This window comes from Phascolarctos cinereus, unplaced genomic scaffold (genome assembly GCF_003287225.1).
Source record: "Phascolarctos cinereus isolate Bilbo 61053 unplaced genomic scaffold, phaCin_HiC Scaffold_726;HRSCAF=1367, whole genome shotgun sequence".
In the NCBI taxonomy this organism is placed as follows: domain Eukaryota; kingdom Metazoa; phylum Chordata; class Mammalia; order Diprotodontia; family Phascolarctidae; genus Phascolarctos; species Phascolarctos cinereus.
Window position 1 is genome coordinate 379,114,523 of NW_027556098.1, and position 25,301 is coordinate 379,139,823.

The 25,301-nt window shown below is 44.7% G+C and overlaps 1 protein-coding gene across 1 annotated transcript in view; it reads right to left on the minus strand.

Moving 5' to 3' along the window:
• ALPL (alkaline phosphatase, biomineralization associated) overlaps window positions 1-17,647 on the minus strand; it is a 57,003-nt gene extending 39,356 nt beyond the window's left edge. The window contains exon 1 of the mRNA XM_020973203.2: window positions 17,434-17,647. The gene's annotated coding sequence lies outside the window, so the exon portion shown is untranslated. The remainder of the gene's footprint in view (window positions 1-17,433) is intronic.
• Between the last annotated feature and the right edge of the window lie 7,654 nt (window positions 17,648-25,301).

Consider the following 25,301-nt stretch of genomic DNA (forward strand, 5'->3'; position numbering starts at 1 on the left):
TTAAGTATCCATCCTTCACTCTAGGACATCACAAAGCATTCCTGGACCATGAGTAGCCTTGTCCAGAAGCTTCCCAGAAACGTACAAGGAATTAAGCCTTCATAAATAACAACCAGCCCTACCTGAAATGAAGGAAGATAATTAAGCCCCTAAAACAACTACAAACACTTGTTAACAAGAGTACCTTCTTTATAATGGCACACGGATGGAACTGTCACATGAACAATGAACAATGTCCATTAGCCACATGATCTTGAGTGCACAGAAGAAACCCCAAAATAGGAATGTCATGTGTGGAAGGGAATAGGTGGAACAGGAAACACTGATATATACCTATGTTCCTCAAAAAAAAAAATGCATGGGAAGACAGTGGTATAAAGTATCTCTTCTATTGGTACTTCCATTCTAACTGACCAATCATGTAAGTTTTTAAGCTTCAAAAAATTCCAAACCCATTTTTTACTTACATAGTTAAAAAAAAATACTTACATTTTTACTTACATAGATTCAAAAGCAATAGGGGGACAGGTAGAGTCAAGGACAACTCAGGTAGCAGACCTGACTGAAAGGAGTCCTCATGAGAAAGAAATCTTTGGAGGAGGAAAAATAAGTGCATATGAGATTCCAATTAGGTAGCCAAGGGGGAGGGTCCAGTGCAGATGAGAGGGCTAGGCTTATAGCTTCATATATATAGAGACACACTTACTAGCTGTGTGACCCTGGGCAAGTCACTTAACTCCAATTGCCTAAAAAAGATTAAATTTTTAAAAACCATGTATAGAGATAGAAATGGAGTTGATGAGATGAGCTGATGAGAGAGAATTGAAAGAGATGAAGACCCAGGACCAAGCCTTGGAACAGAGCAATCTGCTAAATGGGCAGGAAATGAATTAAGGTTCAGCAAAGAAGACTGAGTAGTGGTCAGATAGATTAAGGAAGAGTGTCCAAGAAGAGGGAGTAAATGGTAGCATCCAAAGCCAGAGTCTCAGGAATTTGGAAATTTAGAATCTAAAACTGAAAGATCATTGGTAACCCTTGTGAGAGCCATTTCAGTTTGATGGTGGGGCAGGAGGCCAGCTCAGTGATAATCTGGGCCTTTGACACTGGCTCCCCTCTCCTCCCTTGACTGTTTTGTACCCGCATAGTTCAAGATCACTTCCTAGGCTCAGCTCAAGTGTCACCCCCTTCATGAGACCTTTCCTTCTCTTCCCCGGGGTTAGGGCTGCATTTCCTCATTTGTGTACATGGACTATTCTTTTGTCATTGTATCCCAGCATCTGGTGCATAGCAAACACTTAAAAAATGCTCAGAGAAGGGTCAATGATAGGGTCGTGGTTGAGAAAGGAAGCAGGTGAAGTGAGCGAGAGCTCTGGCCTGCTATGTTGTACAGTCCCTTCCAATGCGGACGTTCTGTCCTCTGAGGTCACTTCCACCCCTAAAAATTCTAGGATTCTACATTCCAAGGATTTCCAAAAGGCCAGTTAAGAACAAACATCAATCATTGACCAAGTAATTAATGTATGTTTGACCAAACCACAGATGAATTCAGAATGGGATGAAAAGAGCTTTCATGTCTCTCCAGGGAAATAGTTTCCCCAAGTTACAGGGCTGATTTCCTTCATGCTCTTCTGCGCTCTGTCTTGTGGCCTCTGGTCCCCCCTACAGCCTTTCCCCTCTCCTTCTGCTGTTCTCTGGGGTCCCCTTCTTTCTCCCACTCCAGCACTTTGGGATCTGGAAGAAGACCCTTTCTAATGGATTTGATAGGGTGGTGGGCATTCATCACGTAGGGTCCAAAAGCTGGAGGTGAGTGGGGAGTGAAGGGACATGGGGCCCTTGCAAAAGCAGCCATCTGGTGGATTGATCTTTTACGATGGAAGGATTTAGGATTGGTCAGAAGGTCAACCTCTTCATGTTACCATCTGTAAAAAATGTTATGAACCATTTTTGTTTTAGGACCTACTGGCAGTTGTTGAAGCCTATGACTCCCTTCTCCAAATTTAAAAAAAAATTTTTTTTAGGCATTTTGGGCAAGTCACTTAACCCCAGTTCACATGGCTAGTAAGTGTCAAGTGTTTGGTCTGAGGCTGGATTTGAACTCAGGTCCTCCTGAATCCAGAGCTGGTGCTGTATCCACTGTGCCACCTAGCTGCCTCCCCTTCCCTTGTCTTGTTTTATTTCACAATAGTATTCTATTACAATCATGTACCAAAATTTCTTTAGCCATTCCCTAATTGATGGGCATCCTGATTCTTTGCCACTGCGAAAAAGAGCTACTACATGAGTCCTTTTTCTTTGATCTCTTTGGGACACAGACACACTAATGGTATTATCGCTGAGTCAAAGGAAATACAGGTTTTATAGCTCTTTAAGCATAGTTCCAAATTGTTCTCCAGAATGGTTAGACCATTCACAAACTCTTTATCAAGAGTGTATTAGTGTCCCAGTTTTTCCACATCCCCTTCAATATTTATAATTATTTCTTGTCTATCATGTTGGCCAATCTCATGGGTATAAGGTGGTACCTCAGAGTTGTTTTAATTTGCATGGTGATTTAGCACATTTTTTCATGATTATAGATATAGATTTGATTTCTTCTGACAACTGCCTATTCATATCCTCCGACCATTTTCCAACTGGGGAATGGCTCTTAACATTCTATATTCTAAGATTGCTTTCAGCCTTGACATATATTCTGATAGTATGGATTCTAAGGTCAATCCCAACTCCAATTCTGTAAGTCTGTCTCTTTTTATCTTGGTCTCCATCACAGTCATTAGAACAGGGTGACTGAAGCTTTGTCCCAGGGCCTAGATAATCACTTGTACTCCTTTAGTTTATACCCAGTTAACAAGAGTAATCAGTTAAGATAAGAAGGTAAGAAATGGTGCTCTACCCTCTGCTCTGGGCCGGGCCCACTCTACTTCCTAGCTGTGGCCTCCCTGAAACTCCAGGCCTTTCCCCTTCACATGATACCATCTGGAATTTATTTTTAAAAACTGATGTGAAAGATCATCTCCTGTCGGTTTTGTTCTGTATATCCCAAGCACTCAAATCACTGGTGACAGCTCCGGTCTCCGGTATTGTCCAGTTTACCACAATGAAGCTGCCTCTTGCCTAGGGCATACTATAAAAGTACAGTTAAAATTGCCTCAGTTGACTTCTTTGAAAACTAAAAAAAAAAAAAAAAGACTGCCCTGTGCTTTTTGAAGGGGAAGTTTGAATCACATTCAGCCTATCTCTATGTGTTGATTGTCATCAATAAGTTCATGTTTACGGTCTCCTAGCCCTCAGTATGCCTTCTCAGTAATCATTAATGCCTTCACTACTTTTAAACTAGCTAGATAGAAAGTGTTATTTCTTTCTTATTCAAGTGGAACCTAACTAAATAAAAGAGGAAATCCCATCCCAACACAGGAGTCATGGGTGGGGGGTGTCATAACAGGGAGGGGAAGAGGGGAAAACAAAGGGTTAAACTGTGGGAGTCTTGCCAACTGGAGAAAGCTGTGGGCTACAACACCAACCGGACTCTTATAATTTTAAATAACTACATAACAATTATTAAATGCCCACTATCATAAGACCCTGTGCTGGGCTCTGGGATACAAATGATCCCAGTTCCTGGAATTTGGGGGGAATTGGACAGAAACAAAGATAAAGATAACACAAGGCATGGAAACTTCAGGTCGGCAGTCTGACAGGGCTGGAACATTCAAGAATGAAGAGAACAATGTGAAATAGAAGGAAAAGGTAAGAACAGATTGACCGGGTCTAACAAGTTTGCTATGTTATTCCAGAAGCCAGAAGCAGGGATGGATGAGGCAAGGTCTGGGTTTTAGAACCAACTTTGGCAGCTTTGTGGAAAAGAGATTAAAAGGGAAAGATTGGAATCAGTGAGACTAGTTAGCGGCTAGAGCGACTAGGTGGCCAGGTGGGTAGAGCCCTGGGCCTGGAGTCAACCGCAATTTTTTCACTTTTTACCAAGTAGTGAATTCTTATCCCCAAAGCTCAGATCTTTACATTTATCAAACACAAGATTACTACTATAACCATTACTGTACTATAACCTATTGTACTCCAAGTATCTACCATTCTATTTCACAGCTGGCTGGCACCATAGTGCGCAAAGCCCTGGGCCTAGAGTCAGGAAGTCATTTTTCTGAGTTCAGATCTGGTCCTGAACACTTACTGTGTGATCCTGGGCAAGTGACTTAAAAATCCTGTTTGCCTCATTTTCCTCATCTGTAAAATGAACTGGAGAAGGAAATGGCAAACCACTCCAGGATCTTTGCCAAGAAAATTGGGTAGATGTAAAGTAGGCTATTAGCAATATTAATCCAGTTCCTTCTGACTTTCTTCTCTATGTCAGATCTCCACTTGCTTCCTGACTGCCAGTTCCTGGAGAGTTCTCCAGGAAGCCCTCAAAACCAGATCAGAAAAGCAAAGAAAGCCCTTTCCCCAAACTAACCCTTCCTGCCCACTCTTGCACATATTCCTTTCTTTTCCCCCTTCCCCCAATCCCAATAGCTAACTGGGATCCATTTGCTTGGGAATGAGGAGCCAAGATACTGCTTGGAACTGCTTCTGGCCAGACTAATTGGGCCTTCGAACTTACTTGGGAGGGAACGCTGTCCCAGCCCAGAGTGCTGACACCACCACTACCTTACAAGGCTGGATGAGGGCCAGGCTAGGAGACATCTGATTCTTCGAAAGGTGTAACCACCTAGGAGGAGGGGAAGCAGCTTGCTCAGATAGAGGGAAGCAGTTGCTACAACCTCAAGAGATTAAGTTCAAAAAGAGGAAGCTTCTGCGACAACCAATGTTTGGGGCCAAGTTCTTTCGAAAGCAGGCTGATATTGTGGCATTCTCTCCCTGCTCTGGGAACCAAAGACAAAGTCTGTGTCCATGCAGGCCAGGGAAGAAGACAAAAGTAAGGGCAATTATTCAGCTGATTCAGGAAACAGGTTTCTGGGCTCCAATTATCCAAATTGATGGTTTCTTCGAGCATAACACCCCCTTCCCCCTCCCTTCCCAGTCAAGTAGGTAATTGCTCAGACCTCCAAACAGAACCAGCTTGTGCGTCCTCACAGCATCTACTGCTCTGGGTGTTGTTCAGTGGTATCTGGTTCTTTGTGACTCCGTTTGGAGTTTTCTTGGCAAAGATAGTGAGTGGTTTGCCATTTCCTTCTCCAGCTCCACTGCCTGAGGTGGATTAGGTAGGTGGATTATGGAGAACTCAACCCTGGCTCTCACTCCATTACAAAAGTCTCTATAGAATCCTTAAAGTCATGTAGTCTCCACTGCTTCCTGGGTCATCCCACCAACCCTGCCCAGAGCCTTATCTGACCCTATTACTTCATCAACACAGCTAAACTGAAGGATGAATTCTTAGATGATAAAACCGCAAAACAATCCCACTTCCCTGGCGCTTTAAGGGTCAACCCTGTGAGACAGAGACCAAGAGCAGCCACCTAGTTCAAACCTCACTTCACAGAAGGGAACTGAGAAGGGTGTAATGACTTACAGGCCAATAAGTAAGAGCTGGATTTGAACCCAGGCCTCAGGATTCTGAATCCAGAACTGGAAAGGACTTTAGCATCTCCTTTAGCATTGGATCATAGGATCTTAGATTTAGATCTAGAAGGGGCACTAGGGTCTGATACCTTCATATTACAGATGAGGAAACTGAGTCACTAAGAGACTCAGTGATTTGCCTGAGGCCACACAGCTTGTAAGTGGCTCCAAGTTCTGTGTCCTATCCATTAAGCCAAGGTCCTCTGAGATTCCATGTCCAGCCAAGATTTCCTGTTTCTTGCTGCCTAAGTAGCATGAATATTATTAAACCTATTTTACAGATGAGGAAACTGAGGCCTAGAGAAGGTCATGGTGGCAGCACTGTGACCTGAACCTAAGACCCCTGAACTTTCAGTTCAGGATTCTTTCAAATTTACCAAGTCCCCACTAAGGGATTTGTGGGTACAGAGGCCATAGCCCTGACCTTTTGGAGGTAGATGGTTGAGGCCAGGCATGCTTTCCTCCAGAGCACTGCTCAGTGCCTCCAAGCAGAGACTAGATCTACAAAGCCTAGCATCCTCACATCATCCTTGCCATACCATAGTCATCTTTGCCCTTCTAACGAGCAATGAGGGGCACAGAATTCTCTCTCCAAAAGACCTGGGGTTCAAATTCCAGCTCTGTCAGGTGAGCCTGGGCACCTCAGTTGGCTGAGGGGGCTACATGAAGAAGATCTCATGGAGCACCTAGGTGGTGCAGTAGATAGAGCACTGGGCCTGGAGTCAGGAGGACTTGAGTTCCAATCCAGCCTCAGACCAGACACTTGACACTAGCTATGTGACCTGGGCAAGTCACTTAAACCCAATTGCCTCACCAAAAGAAAAAAATAGATGAAGATCCCTCTGAACCCTATGACTGTGCCTCTCAGACAACGGTCCCACTGACTGGACTTAGTGACTGCCACTTAGGAATGTGCACCCAAGATGAGCTGTGTTGAAAAACTGGATTCTTCTGTCCTTTACTCATGGAAAAACTCTTCAGCATCAACACTTGGAGAGATGAGGAAGAAAAGTGGCTGATACAGTCTAGGAAGCCTACCTGAAGTTCCCCTGATGCTGTTCCTGGTGAAATGTGCTTCCTTGTCCAAAAGGCAATACTCATGTCAGAGAGCTAAGGCCAAATTCAGCCTGCCATCTTGTTTCTGTACAGCTGAGTTTGCCAGCCCTGGGGTAGGGGGATAGAGAGCACTGAATCAAGTCAGAGAGGTCTGAATCTGAATCCTGCCTCAGGTCCTTGTCAGCTGAGTGACCTCTGAGCCTCAGCTTCCTCAATAAAATGGAGATGATAACAGCACCTACTACCCCAGGCTGTTGAAAGGATCAAATGAGTATGCATTTAAGGCACCATGCAACCTTTTAATACACAATATAAAGGTGAGCTGGGTTACTTTATTTAAATGCAACAAATACATACTCATGTGCTACTATTTAGCCATGCTCCAATTGCTTGGTTGTGTGTATAGGACCTTTCTTTTTGCCATTGACCTCCTTGGGGCATGTGCTTCCAGTCACATTACATGTTTTCCAGAATGGTTGGACCAATTCCTACAGCTCCAACACCACCAAGGATTTATTGATCACTGATATGTGGTGGGTATACAGATACAAACCCTCAAGGAGCTTACATGCTATGGCATGTTACATAGAGACCTGCTGGGAGGAAGCCCTACAGCACAGCTCCTGGCCCATTGTTTGATACAGACAGATCTTCGGCTTCTTTTGTGGTACAGAAACCAAGGCCCATAACTTTGTCCTCGATCACCCAGGTAGTAAGTGGCTGAGCCAAGACTTGAATTCATTTCTTCACCTCTAGCTCAACCACAGATGGATTATTAAGTTAAATTTTCTTACTTTGCCCATGTCCTGAGCGTACTGAGTCTGAGTGGCTACCATGGACAGGACCTCATAAACAGCAGGAAAAACTCCTGAGGATGATATATATAATGACATATATCCTCAAAAGAGGGAGATAAGAGCAAGAGGTAAAAGTTTTTAAAAATTAATGGAGTCATAAATTGAGAAAGCAGCAAGATTATACTGTAGAAATCTAAGGACCAGGTCCTGTTCTAGTCACTAGGATATATATAAACGGTCGATTTCCAAATGTTTCTAATGGAAAATATAGGCTTTGAGTATGTTTTAGTAAAAATTTCTCAAAATTGGATTAAGGATTTTACATATAAAATTGCATTAATAATTATCAAGAAATTTTAAAAATTTTTTTCCTATTTTGAGACAGGGCTCATTTTCCAAGTGAGGTCATCATGGATCCTTTAAGATTCTTCCTTCAACCTATCAATGACATTGTCCATATCAGATACTGGGATCAGGTAAAGCTAGAAAACAGCAAGTGGTATATAAAAATTGAAAGTTTCAGGTGAATTATGGACTCCTAATTTAATGTTCTTATAGCTCTATTGTTAATAGGAGTATATCCACAGCTTTGAACTGGTCTTCACCACATCAACCACTTACTGGAAAACAAATTTAGGAGGTTGTGCCAAATTGTATTAGTCATTAGGGGCAGATTTTAGTAACATTAAATAGGAAATCTTTGCTAGTGACTTGGAACCAAAAAAGTGGATCTGCTAGGAGCCCCCTTCAGAGTTGCCCTATGATATTCATTCCGAGTAATTGATATCATAGGTCCAGTGACAAGTAGCAGAGGTAGCATTTTAATTGAAGCCTACCAGAAGGGCAGCATCTAATTTGCTGACATCTACACAGCCGCTATGCCTTCGGTTTAGCGCTTGACTTTTTGGACAACTCTGGAAACAGATTCCTTAGTGCCTTGGGACACCCATATCTTTCTTCCCTGCAAGAGGCAGTTTTGCTACCGTGAGACCTTGCTATCTGCAAATGCCAGGCCCATTCTTTATCTGACCCTGTGTCTGCAGGTAATGCCCTATGTGGACTCCGCAGTAAAAGTTGCAGCTCTTGGTGATCATTTACCCTTTGCAGTGTCCCTTTCCCTTGCCTTTGTCCAACTGCATGCTCACAGCTCAAGCAACTGCCCAGGATGTTGAACAGGCTTCCTGGACTGCCTGTCTCTCAACTGATGACTTTGGGTATCCTTGGTAGCCTATGTGATATCTGGAATCAGCTTGGTATCTTATCTAATCAAACAGCTGATCCCCTCCCAATCTCCTTTGGCCTAAATCCTCCCCTACCGGCCCCCCTCTTTGTTGTTTAAGCATATATAAACTCTATCTTTGTTCTTTAGTCACTCAAATCCCAAACCAAGACAAGTTTGATCATTCTGGGGTCCCATTATTCCTGCATTACCCAAACGTTTGTGAAAGGAGGTGACCTGTCATTCACTTATGTGACTTTAGCCCTCTGTGGACTTTAATTTCCCAATCCATAAAATGAGGAAGGGGAATGGTTGGACTAGATGCCCATTCATTCAAACAGCATCTTTTTATTAAGTCTCTACTATATGAAATGCACTGTACTAAATGATGGGGAAATTATTGTTGATAATAAATTCATTACATAAGTGAATGAATGAAAAAGCATGTAATGAGTGCTTACCATGTGCCAAAGCCTTATGCTAAGTAGCAAGGATACAAATATAGCAGGGAAATGGCCCCAGGACACAAAGAACTCAAATGCCATCTCCATGGGGAAACTTGCCCTTCTCCCTTGGGTCAGTCATGACCTCCCCTCCTCCCCCTCTCCCCCTTCCAGAGCTCTTGGTTTCTGGGTGTTCCCATTGTTGTTTTATAGTTATCTGATCTCCTTGCTAGCTGGATGAGGTCCCTGGGGACAAAATTATAGCTTACAGTAAAAAGACATTTTTCATTCTTTGGTTCAGGGTTCCATTCAGAACCACAGTTGTATGCAAGCAATATACAGCACAGCACCCGGAACTAGCCAACCCTCCTCAATTTCCTTATCTATCCTAAGAAACTAAGTGACTTGGCCTAAAGTCTTATAGATCAAAGGTTGGATTTGAACCCAGAACCTGACTCCAGAGTCAGAGATCCTTACCTTTTGGGAGAACTTACAATGCCATATGAATGTCTGCTAAATCATTTCCTTTTTACTGCTCTACAATCTTAGCAACCTTTATACAGGACATATCACATATTATATCCATACCTTTGCTGTCTCCTGTGTCAATAATCTATGAACAGCTAGGTGGTACAGTGGATAGAGTGCCAGGCTTAGAGAATCAGCAAGACTTGTCCTCATGAGTTCAAATCCAGCTTCAGACACTAGCTATGTGACCATGAGCAAGTCACTCTACCCTGTTTGCCTCATTTTTCTCATCTGGCACATGAGCTGGAGATGGAAATGGCAAACCACTTCAATATCTTTCCTAAGAAAACCCAAATAGGGTCATGAAGAATCAGACACAACTGAATGACTGGTCAGCTACATCAATAATGTACTTCCTTCTCATTTCTGAAGGAATCAATCCTTCAACTCGCCTCAAATGCTTCCCTTCCACAAGAGGCCTTTCCCCTAACTATTAGTGCCCCCCCACCTTGTATCTATTTTGTATACATCTAGATATACACAGGTTGGATTGTTTTCTTTGTATCCCAGTGTCTGATACATAGTAGGTACTTAATAAATGCTTGGAGTTCAGGGGCCCTGAACACTGTGATTAATAAAAAGTTTGTTGAATTGAACCCAGGAGATATCCTGGCACCTTCCTCACTCTTGACCTCCAAGTAGTTCCCCAAAACTAAATGCTGACAGTCCCTAGTCACCCTCTCAAGGCTAGATTCTATCAGGCCACTTCTGGCCTCACTAGGTGCCCGAATTCCAATATTCAATTAGCCTGGGGGTTGAGAGAGGTGGGAAAGAGGCGGGATTCTGTTAAATCTTAGACCAGGTGTGCTATCCTTAGTTCAATAGTTCAAACACTGAACATGCTGCAAAAGCTGGGGAGGTCCCAGCCAGTTTCAAATTTAACCCATCAGGGGGAAGGGTACACAAATACCTATGATAATAGGAAAGTGATATGAGAGTAAAGGAAAGGTCTATTCTAACAAGAGAAGAGTACACAAAATGCACAATTACCTTTGGTACAAAGGAGAGTGGAATGAGTGCAAGGGGAAAGTCCATGCAAAGTACCAAGAGAAATGAGACTTAGAGAGACAGTGGGTGAGAGGGGAGAAGCAACCTTCCATGGAGGAGGTAGCCCCAGAAATTGGGCCTTCAAAGAATGACAGGGCAGAGCAGGTGGAGTGAGTGGAAGAAAGGCTTTCAGCCCCATCTCTGAAGTATGAGACTAAGAAAATGGGACACTTTTCTGTACTTTGGATTTCTCTTCTGGGAAATGGGGCTAAAAGGAGTGTCATTGTGAAGTAAGCACTTCTAGAATTCTCAAAATGCTTCAACACATATTTATTCTGTTAAAAGGCTGCTAAGTTCCTGTAAGTAGGGATTATTCATATTTCAGTATCTGGTACACAGGAGAGAAAAATAAATGATAGATAGATGGCCAATGAGAATTATTTTTATAGGGTTTAGGGGGCAGTACACTCCAGATATGAGGGATGGATATAAGCAAAGGTGTGGAAGTGGGAAAGAGAAAGAAGGGATCCCCAAGTCTGGAATGATCTCCTGGTCTGGCAAAATCCCTGGCTCCTTTCAAAGCAAAAGCTTAAGCACTGCTTATAGTTATTAGCACATTTTTTTCCTCCCTCTTGAAATGTCCTTGCATTATTACTGTGTCTTTCTTCTATCCTTCAGTAGAAGATATGCTTCTTGAAGGCAGGAACTGTTTTGAACTTTGTATCCCCAGCACCTAGTACCCATAGGAGGTCTTTAATATTGAAAATGAATAACTGATATCAGGATATCCCTCATCCCCTCTGGAGGCATGAGTACACAAAGGATTACCACTACTGCCCCTCTGGGGATTTTCTGGGATTTTCTCCATGTGGAAGCACTCCTGGAGAGAGCCCAAAGACCAGAACTAACTGTCCTCAACACCACATACCCACTACCTTTGCACCTTTGTCTGAAGACAAGATCTCACTTGTCTTCAAATATTTGCAGGATCGTTATGAGGAAGAAGGACTCAGACAGGTTCTGCTTGGGCCAGAATTAAGAGCAATAGTCATGGAACAAAGTTGCAAAGAGGCCAAATTAGGTTTGAAGTAACGGAAAAGTCCAAAAGTAGGTGCATTGACTTCACTGGTAATGAACTGGCCATCACTGGAGTTGCTTAAAAGGAGACTAAATTATTTTTCATAGGTATGGGTTAGGGTTTGGGCAGCTAGGTGGAGCAGTGGATAGAGTGCGAAGCCAGGAATTAGGAAGACCTGACTGAGTTCAAATCTGGCCTCAGACACTTACTTGTTGTGTCACCCTGGGCAAGTCACTGCACCCTGTTTGCTTCAGTTTCCTCATCTGTAAAGTGAGCTAGAGAAGGAAATGGCGAACCACTACAGTATCTCTGCCAAGAAAACCCCAAATGGAGTTGGGACACCACCAGAAAAAAACCTAAAAATGACTGAATAATAAGGGTTGGGGTGGAATAGATGAGGTCTCTTGGAAAACCCTTTGGAGGTATGTTCCCAGAGTTACTAATCTGTGCATGTCCTTTGACCCAGTAACATCACTTGTAGGTTTATACCCCCAAAAGATCAAAAAGTCACCAAAAAAGATTTTTGCATGGCAGCAAAGGACCAGAAACCAAATGGGTGCCCATCAAATGGGGAGTAGCCAAACAAATTATGGTGTGTGATTATAAGAGAACACTAATGCATTGTAAGAAATGATGAAAAGGAATAATTTCAGAGAATCCTGGGAAGACTTGTTTGAACTGATGTAGGGGAAAATTTATATGTTAAAAACATACTAAGAACAAATGACTTTGAAAGCCTTAAAGGACATTGGTTAAGGCAATGACTAACCATGATCCCAGAAGAACAATGAAGCATGCTATCTGTCTCTTGATAGGGAGGGCACAAACTCACGATAAAGAATTTAACAACATTTTTTTTTTGGAAGGGGCCAATCAGTACCTATTTGTTAAGTGGGTTTTTTTTTCCTTTTTTCCAGTGGGGGAGAAAATTCATGATGATTTTAAAAGCAATGAGTTTTTCTCATTGATTGTACAATTGTATTCATCTTTATTTCTCTATGTGCATAGTCAAACTGATCAACAAGGGTTTACTATCTATCATTCACTATGTGTCTGACACCATGCTAAGCACATAGATGTTCAGAAAATTCTTGAAGAAATGAATGAATCAAATTGTATTGAATAGAGGGCTTGTCATCAGCTATGTGATCGTGAAAAATGAGGGGGGTTGGACTCACCTCTAAGGTTCCTGACAGCTCTGACTCTAAGATCCTAGGAACCAGTGAATTGAGCCTTCCTGTCCTTAATTTCAATTAATCACTATAAACTGTGCTTTCTACTATTTGGAACCCTTGGGGATAGGGAGGGGGAGTGAGGGGTGGGGGGAAGGCAGAGCTGAAGCAAAAGAGGGATTCAGGAGCTGGGCAGGGCTCAAAAATGTTCCCTGAATAGAATAAAGGGCAGGGACTTGGAATTCTGCTATTGAAGAGACAACCAGACCAGATAACCTGACCCTTCTAGCTCTAAATCCAATGATTCTCTAGCTTCTGCTTTCTCGGCCTCTTGACCTGGAAAATCCCACCCTTCCCCTGTTGTCTGATTCTCTTGGAAGTTTTTTGGGGTCAGTAGGAATTCCAATGCCCAGATCCTGAGATCCCAAATGAATGTAAAATAATAATGATGATGATAATAATGAGAAGGAAATAAAATCGAAGCCAACCCCAAAGGAACACTGCAATTTTGAGTCAAGCCAGAACTCAAGTTACTGGAATTCAGCAAGCAAGCTGGCTTTCCTTGGACTGTTGTAACCACCATCCTACAGTTAGACAAAAACACATCTGGTTTGACTTCTTGTTCCTCATTTCCCCCTTCCCCCCAATACTAACCCCTCAAGTTTTTCCCGTAAGTTGGTAACGCACAGAGAAATGCAAATAAAGGCTTACATATCACACAGAGGCTAAGAATTACAACATGGAAAACTTGAGTGTTTCAGGAGCAAATGTGTTCATCAAGTCAAGTCATGAAGGGATGGGTGATGGGGATAAGCAGGCACCACCATATAGGAGCCAGAGAATAGGCCCAGCACCAGTGTGTGGTCTCAACCTGACAGCCCCCAAGACCTTGGATATAAGGAGCAATGAATGTCAGGATCCTGTCTAAAGATCAAGGGGGGGGAAATAAGAAAAAAAGGGGGGGGAATTCCAGATGTGCACATGCACTGTCAGGCCAACTCAGCATTCCTGTGGCAACCTCTTAATTTCCCTACTGAGAATCTGAGTTCTTTCTCTTCCTTTCCCATGCTTCAGGTTTTACACAAAGAGGTTGGGGAGGTGGGGTGGGTAATAAAGACTGATCCTGGTATACCTGAGCATTCCGTATGCTGCCTTAGACACCCTACTAGCTATGTTACCCTAGGCAAGTCACTTAATCTCCATCTGCCTCAGTTTCCTCATGGTGAATTGGAGGGGGGGGGCTCAGACTTAAATGGCCTTCCTTCAAGTCATCCATCCAGTTAAGACTATAACACCACCTTTTCCACACTGACCCTGGTGCTCTTTCTATTATGCTTTTATTACCTCATAGAAGGGAGGGAACTTGATATGATTGCCCAACTAAAGCTTTGTTGACCACCCCCCCATCCTTCTCAGCAAGCTACATTAGCCTTGCTGAAACCTCCTTTAAAGATGAGAAGCAAATAAGCCAAACGCCATCATTCAGGGGTTGGGGTGGTCAGGAGACCTTACTCTGTGGGCAAACTGGGCCCTGGGCTCTGCTCATCTACATTTTAGCTGCCTTATTGCCTATTAGCATCTCCAGGAATGGGGAGGAGGCAGGAAAGTCAGATGCAAAGGTGATCTAATGAATTACTTGTAAGGCTGAAACCCAGCCAAACATCATTAAATAAAGTAGAGGTAAGGGAGCTAGAAAAGCAATATCTTGTATGAGCTGGAGAAAAAACCAAATTGTAGAGTGTGTGTCTCTGTGTGGGGGGGGGTAGTTTCATGATTTTTTTAAGGCTCGGACACTGAAGAGACAAATGGAGATCAGTCAATTCATGAAGCCATTACTGAAGGATTCCTGATAGGTCTTACTTTAAAATTGGAATTTCTAACTTGAGTGCTCAGAGTTCCAAGGATTTCTACTTAGAAGACCCTTAGGGGGCAGTGGAAGTCAGGAGGTAAAAGGGCATGGGCTTTAGAGTCAGAGGGGGCTGGCTTCAAAACTGCCACTTAAGGTCTGTGTGAACTTAAATCTCTCAGGACCTCGGATGACCTCAATTGTAAAATGGAAGCACTAGACTGAGTTCCCTTCCAGCTCTAGCTTTCTTATTCTAGTCTAACCACCTTGGAGAAAGCACAAGATTTAGGTGAAGAGATTGGTCATAGAGTTAGGAATTCGAACCTAGGTCTGGATTCCGACTGTAGTGCTTTCCACTCAATAGGAATCCTCTCCAATGGATGCTGACTTCTTGCGTGTTGAATATTCAATTAGCCTCAGGGGCTGTAGGGAAGTGGGAGAAATCAGGAAAATCAGGGAGCAGAAAAGAACTTCCAATCCTGGAGCTGAATTGTGTCAGAACATTTAGCCTAACTCTATACCTCAACCGAAATCCCCTCAGAGCCAAAATACAGCATGAGTTGCCCCGTCTCTGCTTACAAATCAAATGAATGAAATTTTACTACATCACCCAGTAACATGCTCTTGACCTGGTTTCTCCATGCCAACTAGCTTAGACCATCTCATTTGGCACAAGACTGTCTGAAAGAATTCAGTGGCAGAAGTTGTTTCCTTAGCTTGCTCCTGGTTCAAAAAACTCCAGGCTCCTAAATGAGGGTTTGCTGAGTTCACTTTTAGGTCTTTGGCCATTCAGGGTATAGAGGTTGGGGTAAAGTGTTGGGGGGGGGAAGGGAGGAGGGTGGTGAAGCATTGAAAAGGATGGAGGATGAGGGAGGACAAATGTTCAGGCAACAGAATTGCCAGAATTAACAAGGGAGAAGGACTGTAAGGCTGGCCTGGCAAGCATAAACAGGGTAAGACAGTAAGGTTCAGGAAGGAGGAGGGGATCATGGAGAGACACAAAGGGGGTTCCAGACGTAGGGAAGCACCCATTCTTTATCAGCAGTCTCTTTCCATTCCCTCAATCAGATAGATGGCCAGAAGGGAAGACGGCACCTGTTGGTGGGGGAACTTCTCTAGAAAACTAAGAAGAAGAGTTTTTAGGACCTGCTCTGGCTCTAGGAGCCCTGGGCCCTCAGCAACAAGAATTTATTGAGCTCCTACTGTATGCCAGGAACTGGGATTTGGGGACACATAAAAAAATTACCCAATCCTTTCTCTCAAAGAGCTTACATTCTAAAGGACAGAATGGGAAGAGCCTTGGATTTAGAGTGAGAAGACCTAGGTTTGAATGCTGGCTCTATAGTCTAAGAGACAAGTGACTTTCTACTTTACACACACACACACACACACACACACACACACTATGAGCTCCATTTCCAACCCACCTCTACTCCATACTTATTTACTGATATCTCCACCCTCAGATCAAATCAGATAGTGGTTCCGGCTAACTAGATACTAAATACCTTTGTTTCTAGGCTGTCCCCTACTCTTTGAATTTCAACACCCTGGGTCACTAAATAAAATCTGATTCTTAGTTTCTTCATCTGTGAAATGGGAGTAATATTTCTAGTATTCACATTATACAGTGTTGTCATGAAAAGTTCTGTATCGGTTATCCTTATATTCCCAGCTTTTTCTTAGGATGGTGACTATCTAGACTAATATACAATATATGGACTGGAGAGGTCTTAGCACATAGAATGTCAGAGCTGGAAGGGACATTAAGCCATTCTCTGATCCAATCCTCTCAATTTACAGATAAGGAAACTGAGGCCCAGTCTCTCTGGGAATAATATGCCAAGAGGTTGGTTGAAAAACTCAGGGGAGGAGGATGGGGAAGGAGGAAGGAGGAGGGAGAAGAGGTGGCTGTCTAGAGCCATGAGTTCATCTTGGCCCTACCTCCCAAGGTAGCCTTAGGGAAGGTCCTATTCCCTCACGGTTTGATCTCTTCCTCCTGTTGTAGCCCTAGACACAAGATGATCACTATCACTGGTTCCAAAATCTAGAGCTAGTAAGGATCTTAGAGGTCATCTAGTTCACCCTCTTTATTATACTGTACTTTCTCTCACAGCTTTTTCCCATCGAGGGACTTGGGACTCATTTGGGGACAAATGAGATCACTGTGCCTTCTCCTACAACCTGCTTTTGGAAGCACCGGTGACCCCCACGGGGTTGATTGAGTGTAGCGGGAAAAGCCCAGCGTCTGAGTCGGTGGATCTCGGTGTGGATCCCGGCTTTGCTACTTACTCTCTGGGCCTCAATTTCCCTAACTGCAAAGTCCAGGAGGTGCCCCAGCTAACCGCCAGGGTCCTTTCCAGCTCTGCTCTCCCACGGTGTCTGGCTCTCAATCCTAGACCTCGCCGGCTCACACTCCCTGCGGCTATCTTCAGACTCCCCCCACCCCTCCTACGCTTCCTCCTGACCTTATCCTCCCCTCTGACAGTCTCGGGCGGTCCCTGCCGTCGCGTGGCCACCACAACACCGCCTAGCATCGCCCCTCCATCCATTCTTTCCAGGGAGACACACACACACACACACACACACACACACACACACACACACACACACACCACACACGCACGCACAGCCCAGGCCACCCGTCCGTCACTGAGTAGAGGTGCTCAAACTTCCCAAGAGGCCTGGATGGACAGGGATGGGGGCTGCAGCGTGCAGCCTGCTCCCGCGTCTTACCTGTTCTTGCTAGAGATGGACGCCGACCTTGGGCGTTAAGAGTTGAACTGAACTGGGAGCCCGGAGTCCTGGGTTCGGAGTTCAAAGTCCCCCTTCTCGCTGGATTGCACGCAAGAGCAGATGACCCCAATCCGGGCTCCCCTGCAGCTTTTAAAGGCAGCAGTCCCAGGGGATGGGAAAGCCGCGCGGCCCCTCATCACCCTTCCCCTCCGCCCCCTCCTCCGCCCCCTGCCCGCCCCCAGGCTGGAGGGAGGTGGAGGAGGAGGACAAGGAGGACAAGGAGAATGAAGAGGAAGAGGAGAAGGAGGAGGAGGAGGAGGAGGAGGAGGTGGAGGAGGAGGACGAGGTGGAGGAGGAGGAGGAGGAGGAGGAGGAGGAGGAGGAAGAGGAGGAGAAAAGCCCGGGAGCTGTCCGAGCCACGCGGCTCCCAGTGCCCCCTGCCGACCAGAAGCAGGGGTGGCGGGCCGGGGAAGGCTGGCTCTGAGCCCCGGCCAGCCTCCTGTCTGGGTCCTTCCCAGGGCTGTCGAGACGCCCGCGCACCTCACCCTCCATCCTGTCGTAGGACCCTGTCTCCTGCCTTAGCCCTAAGCCCCTTCCCTTCGCCTCATTCTACAACCCACACTCCACTCGTGGCCATCTCGTGCTCCCCCCCCCCCCAGGTCTTTCAGAAGCCACTAGTGTGGGAATGAGGGTTAAGTGAATCAAGTCGCAACTCCGCACTAGGCTATCTGTGAGACGCGGGCAAATCAGTTCACCTCGATATTCTCTAGGATCTCTCGCGGCCTTAAATCACATGATCCTCCCCCCCCACCTCCTTCTTGCTCTAGCCCCTTTTCTGCCTATTAACAACCTCCGACCTTTCCTCCCCTCCCAATTCGGATGCCTCCCTCTCAATGATCCTGCTTCCTTCCTCCTCTCAGCTTCCCTCAGCCTTCTCCCCATTTCCTTCCTCTTTTCTCTCCCCCTTCATTTCATCACCACCCTTCCTTGGAGAAGTTTTGGGGAAAGTTGGAGAGAAGAAAGAAGAAAGAGAGGACCTGCAAACCAGGGCAACCCCCTCCCCCAAACTAAAGGCTCTTTCTTCCCTCTGTGGTATTAAGAGAGGGAAATCATAGATTTAGAGCTGGTTAAAGGTCACTGAGTCTGATTTTACCGATAAGGAAACAGGTCCAGGAAGGTCGAATGATTTGGCCGGTCACACAGCTAGTCGGTGACGGAGGCAATATTCAAACCTAAGTCTTCCTGACTCCAAATACAACACTCTAGTCCCCTGTATCAGGTTGCCTGGAGTAAAAGCGTGTAAATCACAGGATGTTAGGGCTGAGTGAGGCCTTAGACAATAGAATGTTTGATGCAGAAGGCACTTTCGAGATGACCATGTTTAGTCCTCATTTTACAGACAGTTCAGAGACCCAGTGAATTACCCAAGGTCAAAGAGTTAGTAACCAGTACAGGGATTATGGTATGATACACGTGGAAACTGAAGTCTAGAGAGGTTGATAACGATAGCATGTGTATATAGCTTCTATGGTTTGGAATTTTGTTGTTCAGTTGTGTCCAACTCTTCGTGATCCCATTTGGGGTGTTCTTGAGCAAAGGTACTGGAGTGGTTTGCCATTTACTTCTCCAACTCGTTGTTATAGATGAGGAAACTGAGGCAAACAGGCTTAAGTGACTTGCCCAGGGTTACACAGCTTCTAAGTGTCTTTGGTCTTACTGACTGGGGGTGGGTTCCGAGACAGGCAGGCACCTGGGGGAAGTGGGGGGGGCACTCTATCCACTGCATCACATACCTTCTCTTATGGTTTAGAAAGCACCTCACAAATATCTTATTTTACCGTCACAACAACCATGGGAGATAGGTGTTCTTATTTTCCCCATTTTACAGATGAAGAAAGTGAGGCACTGATAGGTAAAGTGATTTGCTTAAGGTTACACGGCTAAGTAGTTAGAGGTGGAATTTGATGGCCAAGTCCCACTTGGAGTCCAGACCCTTCCAAGGCACAAAAGCTTTGTGCTGTCCTAGGTACTAGCCTAATGCCTTCCTTACTCAGTTGGCCGTGTTTGTTGATTGATCAGTGATAAATAGAAATTCTCCAACAAAAGCTGAGGGTTCATTGTTGAATGTTAGGAAGGAACAAAGTTGAATTGCTAGGTAGCGAGGATATAACATCCTGTTTCTAGTGGAGAAGAGCCCTAAAAGGTCAAAAATACAACTCCTTGCTCCTGATTTAATTCTCTTTCCATCGCAACAAAGATTGTTTTTGTAAAAACCTTAAAATGTCAGAACTGGGAGGGGCCTTAGAATAGTGAACACCAGCTGGGAGGGACCTTAAAGAGAACTTTAGAGCAAGAAGGATCCTTAGACAGCACTTAGCTCAATTGATGGTCCACCAGCCCTGGAGTCAAGAACTGAATTCAAATCCAGCCTCAGACACTTAGCTGTGTGACTCGGGGCAAGTCAAGACCTCAATTTCCTCCTCTGTAAAAAATGAGGACAATAATAACACCTGCCTCCAAGGGTTTTTATTAAGATCAAACAAGATAATAATTGTAAAGTCTGTAGATTTATATAAGTGTCTGATGCTTAGTAAAAGCTGTATGAATGTTAGCTATTGTTATTTGGTGAAGTCTGTTTAAAAAGTTAGAGAGACATAGTTTCTGGGTAATTAATCATTTTACTTAATAATGTTAGCATTTTATTAATAAAAAGGAATGGTCATTTCACTATGAACCTCTTCGCAGAATATTATTTTTCAATAGTTGAAATAAATGCTTAATTTCAGTTTTAGGTTAATGAAAATAAAGATGCAATTTCTATGTTGTCTTCTCATTAGAATATAAGCTCCTTGAGGGAAAGGACTTGGTTTTTTGCCTTTCTTTGCATCCCCAGTGCTAAGCCCAGTACTTGGCACACAGTAAGCCCTTAATAAATGCTGGTTGATTATTTCCCGTTTAACATTATGGACCCCAAGGAATCTATCCAAGGACCCCTTTTAAGAAACCTTGATCCAATCCAACCTCCTAATTTAACTAGGGCCCAGGGAAGTAAGGTGATTTGCTTCAGGTCAAAGCTAGTAAGTGATACTAAATCAAAGAGTGACTAGGAACTTCTTGTACCAATCCTCCTGGTGGCTTTTGTCTAAAGCCAGATGATTGAACAGGCAAACCGACTGCCTTAGTCCCAGCACTTACCCTTGGTTAAACACCTCAGTCAGTCAATAAGCATTTATTAAGTACCTATTTAGTGCCAAGCACTGTGCTAAGTGCTGGGGATACAAAGAAAGTCAAAAGACAGCTCCTGGACAGCATCCTCCCAATTCGGATGCAATGGAAAGAGCACCAGCCCTGAAGTCAGGAGGTCCTGAGTTCAAATATGGCCTCAGACCAAACACTGGACACTTACTAGCTGTGTGACCCCGGGGAAGTCACTTAACCCCAATTGCCTAAAAATAAAAAATAAGATAGTTCCTGCCCTCAAGGAGCCCTTAGTCGAAAGAGAAAGGCAATTTGAAAATAATCATGTGCAAACAAACTCTATACAGGATAGATAGGAAATAACCTAGAGAGGGAAGGCACTAGAATTAAGGGGGATCAGGAGAGGCTTCCTGCAGAAGGTGGGATTTTAGCTGGGACTTGAAGGAAGCCAGGAGGCAGAGTGAGAAGGGAGAGCATTCCAGGCATGGGGACAGCCAGTGAAAATGCTCAGAGTAGGGAGATAAACTGGCTTGTTCATGGAGCTGCAAAGAGGCCTTTGTCACTGGATGGATGAGTATGTGGGAGTGGAGGATGGGATTGTAGAGGAGCCACAGAAGTTTATTGAGTGGGGAGAGGGAGGGATGTGATGACACCTGTGCTTTAGGAAAATCCCTTTGGTGGCTAAATGGAGGGTGGATTTGTAGAGACTGAAAATGAGTGTTAACCCTCTTGATTTGATTGAGCTTCCTACCATCCAGGAGAAGGTGAAAGTCTGGAAAACTCAGAATCAGCCAACTAGAGCCTTCCTCCTGATTGGCATACCAGTGATCCTTTGTGAGACTGTTGTTGAAACCACAAGGCTGAACTTGTTACCGGGTGCTTGTACCTAGAAACTGCAAGGCTGCTGCTGGAAATTATGTAGAATATAGTAACATCATAGCTTTTAGCTTCAAATACTCTGATATAATCCCATCCCAGAGAATCCTCAGACTAGCTCTGTGCAGTTTGGCTTGCAAGCTTCTCTGGCAATAAAATTCTGTACAGTTGAATCACCTCTGACTCTGGACTATTGGTTTTTGGTCCCTTCCAGGGCTCAAGATTGGGCCTGGGAAGGTTCTGTTCAGTCACCCGCTGCCAGATTGGATTGGGGAGTGACTTGAGGCAGGCAGACACCCTTCTCCTTTCCCCCTTCCCCAGCAGCTATTGCAATAACCCAGGTGAGGTGATGAGGGCCTGCACTAGAGAGGGGGCAGTGTCCCAGGACAGAAGAGGACAGAGTTGAGAAATGTCACAAACATGGACAGACTTTGGCCAAGCTTAGATATGGGGAGTGAGAGAGAGTGAGGAGTCCAGGATGACTCCTAGGTTGGGAACCCGCTGTTGTCTGTCCTTCATTCTGAAAGAGGGGATGCCACGACATGCAAGTGAATTGGATCGAAGCGAGGCAGGGCTGTGCAGTCAACAGCCTCACTTTCTCCTCCAGAGCCATCTAGGTCCAGTGGCAAGACATAGATCAGGAGGACTGGAGGTGGCCCTGGTTGGGAGCCTGAGGGACTGGGAGGTTGAGGGTGCCCTCTCTAGGAATAGAGAAGGTAGGAGGGGAAGGAGGGCTTAGTGGGAACTCACTGCCGACACTGGATGGGAAACTATCAAGGTGGGGACATTCTGAACCATGCGTTTTTATGCTCCTTAGTAGAGCCCCCAACAGTCCTTGGGATCCATTTTTGGATTTGTTGGAATTTCTGCTGAGCTCCTGGCACAGTGGATTTGTAGAATGACGATAGCCCTGGAGTCAGAGGGCCTTGGCTGTATGCCTGGCTTTGCTGCTAACTGAAAAACCAGTGAAGGTCCCCTTGAAAGATAATCCAACCTATCTTCTGCCTCATGGCAGAGAAATGGGGGGCTACTAGGAAAAATACTGTATACACTGTCATTGTGGTTATTGTGTTGGGTATTTTTGCTTAATTGTTAGGGGAAAAGTATTTATTAAATGCCTCCTGTGTTCTGGGTACCATTATCAGCCCTTTTCAGCTATTATCTCATTTGATTCTCACAACAACCCTATATGGTAGGTACTATTATTATCTCTTTTTACAGCTAAGGAAACTGAGGCAGTTTTTTTTAAAGTCACTTGGTCCCATAGTTCTGAGCCCACTATAAAGGAGACATTTTCTTGATCTACTCTCCAGACTTCTGATCAGAGGGGAAAGTCAAGGAGGGAGTGGAGAAGGTATGGAGGATGAAAAACTGAGTCAATCACCTTGGCGATAGGAGAATAGAACACAGAATATCAGAGTTTGGAAGGGACCTTAGAACACAGAATGACAGAGCTGGGTAGTCACTGTCCTTCATGCTCAAAGAGGACCAAAATGACATCACTATGTCAGGGTCAAGGTACAGTGTGTCTGACTATGGTGGATCAGACAAATATGAACTTGGAAAGCTCTACCACAGATCGGGCACAAATAGTCCACATGAATATTTGGAGTGGAGATGGCTCTACATTTGCAAGTCTCACATTTCTTTTGAGCTACTGCAATTCTGTTTTGCTCATAGAGCACAGCACCTTCTTTGATGCAGGTAGTGGTGCTGAGTGAGTGGTCCCATGCCAGTGATTCCCATGTCATACAATCAATTCCAAAGTTTTTCCAAGAGACTTTGACCTTGAGAGTGTCCTCTATCACTTCTTCTAACCTCTATATAAGCACTTGCCTTGTGTAAGTTCTCCATAAAATAGTCTTTTAGGCAAAGTAAGTTTGACATTTGAACAATGTGGCTAAGGGCTCTTAGAAATGTCATCAAGGGAGTGGAGAAGGTATTGAGTATCAAAAACTGAGTCAACGAACATGGCGATGAGATTTTAGGTGATCAGTTTACCCCCAGACTTGGTGTTTGGTAGAGTCAAAACCAAGCAAGATAAGACTGAGTAACATGGGAGTGATCTCTTTAAGCCATACAGGAGCTAGGAAAGGTGTCATCTTGAAAGAGATGGGTCTTGAGCAGTGCTTTGCGCTAAGGTAGAATGAACATTGTCTTTGGGGACTGAGTCCTTGAATTTCAATCCCACCCCTGATACTTATTCTCTATGTAAACGTGGGTAAAATTATTGCTCCTCTCTTGGCCTCAGTTTCCTCATCTGCAAAATGGGAAGGTTTGACAAGATGGCCTCTGACAGGAACAGAGGGAAGTTGAGTAGGCAGAGAAAAGGAGGAAGGAATTCCAGGGAAGTTGAGAGTGAGGGGGAGGGGAGGGCAGGGAATAACTCATGGAGGAGTAATAGCTGCTAACACAGCTGGGCAAGATTGAAACTCATCTTTTCGATGGCAAACCTAACATGATTATTAGTCAGCTGCCCAGCTGCTTCAAATGCACATGATGCATTTGGGGACAGTCAATATTAGTGGGTGTCTGTCACCCCCACATAGACTTAATCCTGGTTCCCTTTCTTTTCTCTTTCTCCCTCCCTTTCTCCTCCTCTAGGATCTGTCACAGGCAGGACTTGAACCCAAATCTTCCTGACTCCAAAAGCCAGCCTTCTTTTTTTTTTTGAGGCATACAGGTTTAAGTGACTTGCTCAGGGTCTCATAGCTGGTTAAGTGTCCAAGGTCAAATTTGAACTCAGGTCCTCCTGACTTCAGGGCCCAATTCTAGCCACTGCGCCACCTAGCTGCCCCATCCAAGGCCAGCCTTCTAATTACTACCCCTGCAATGCCTTTCCTTCTTCTCTATTGACAGCTCAAGACAGCCATCTCCCCTTCCCCATAACCACCTTCCCACTGCCCCCTTAGGAATTTCTTATAGGAACCCGACCTGAAAAGGCCCTTAGAGATCCTTAAGTCCAACGTGGTCATTTTATAGAGAAGTAAATGGAAGCCCAGAGAAAGGAAAAGACTTGTGCAGGGCAATCCAGGAAGCGGCAAAGCCATGTTGTAAACTTGGTTATCTGGCCTCTTCTCCATCTTCCTCCCCCTTGACCTCTCTGCAGCCTTTGACACCTTGGATCACTCTCTCCTCCCTGATACTCTCTTCCCTCTAGGTTTTTGGGACACCACTCTTTCCTGGTTTTCCTTCTACCAGATTATTGGGGCAACTAGGTGGGGCAGTGGATAGAGGCAGGGTCTGAGGTCTCAGGAGGCTCAGGAGTACCTGAGTTCAATTGTGACCTCGGACATGTACTAGCTGTGTGACCCTGGGCAAATCACTTCACCTTGTTTGCCTCAGTTTCTCCCTCTGTAAAATGAGCTAGAGAAGGAAATGGCAAATCACTCCAGTATCTCTGCCAAGAAAACCCACACTGTGGTCCTGGAGAGTCAGACACGACCGAATGACAATAAATCTGGCCAGTCCTCTGCCCTCTTTGCTGGATCCTCTTCCAGATGCCCTTCTTTAATAGTAGGTGTCCCTCAGGATTCTATCCTGGGTCCTCTTCTCTTCTCTCTCCATATTATTTCACTTGATGATCTCATCAGCTCCCACAGATTTAATTAGCATTTCTATGCTGATGAGTCTCAAATCTACCTTTCTTGCCCCAACCTCTCTGCTGACCTCCATACTCACATCTCTAATTACCTTTCCGACATCTTGAAATGGATGTCCAGTAGACTTGTTAAACTCATTATGTCTAAACCAGAACTCATTATCCTTCCCCCTAAACCCTCCCCCAGTCCTAC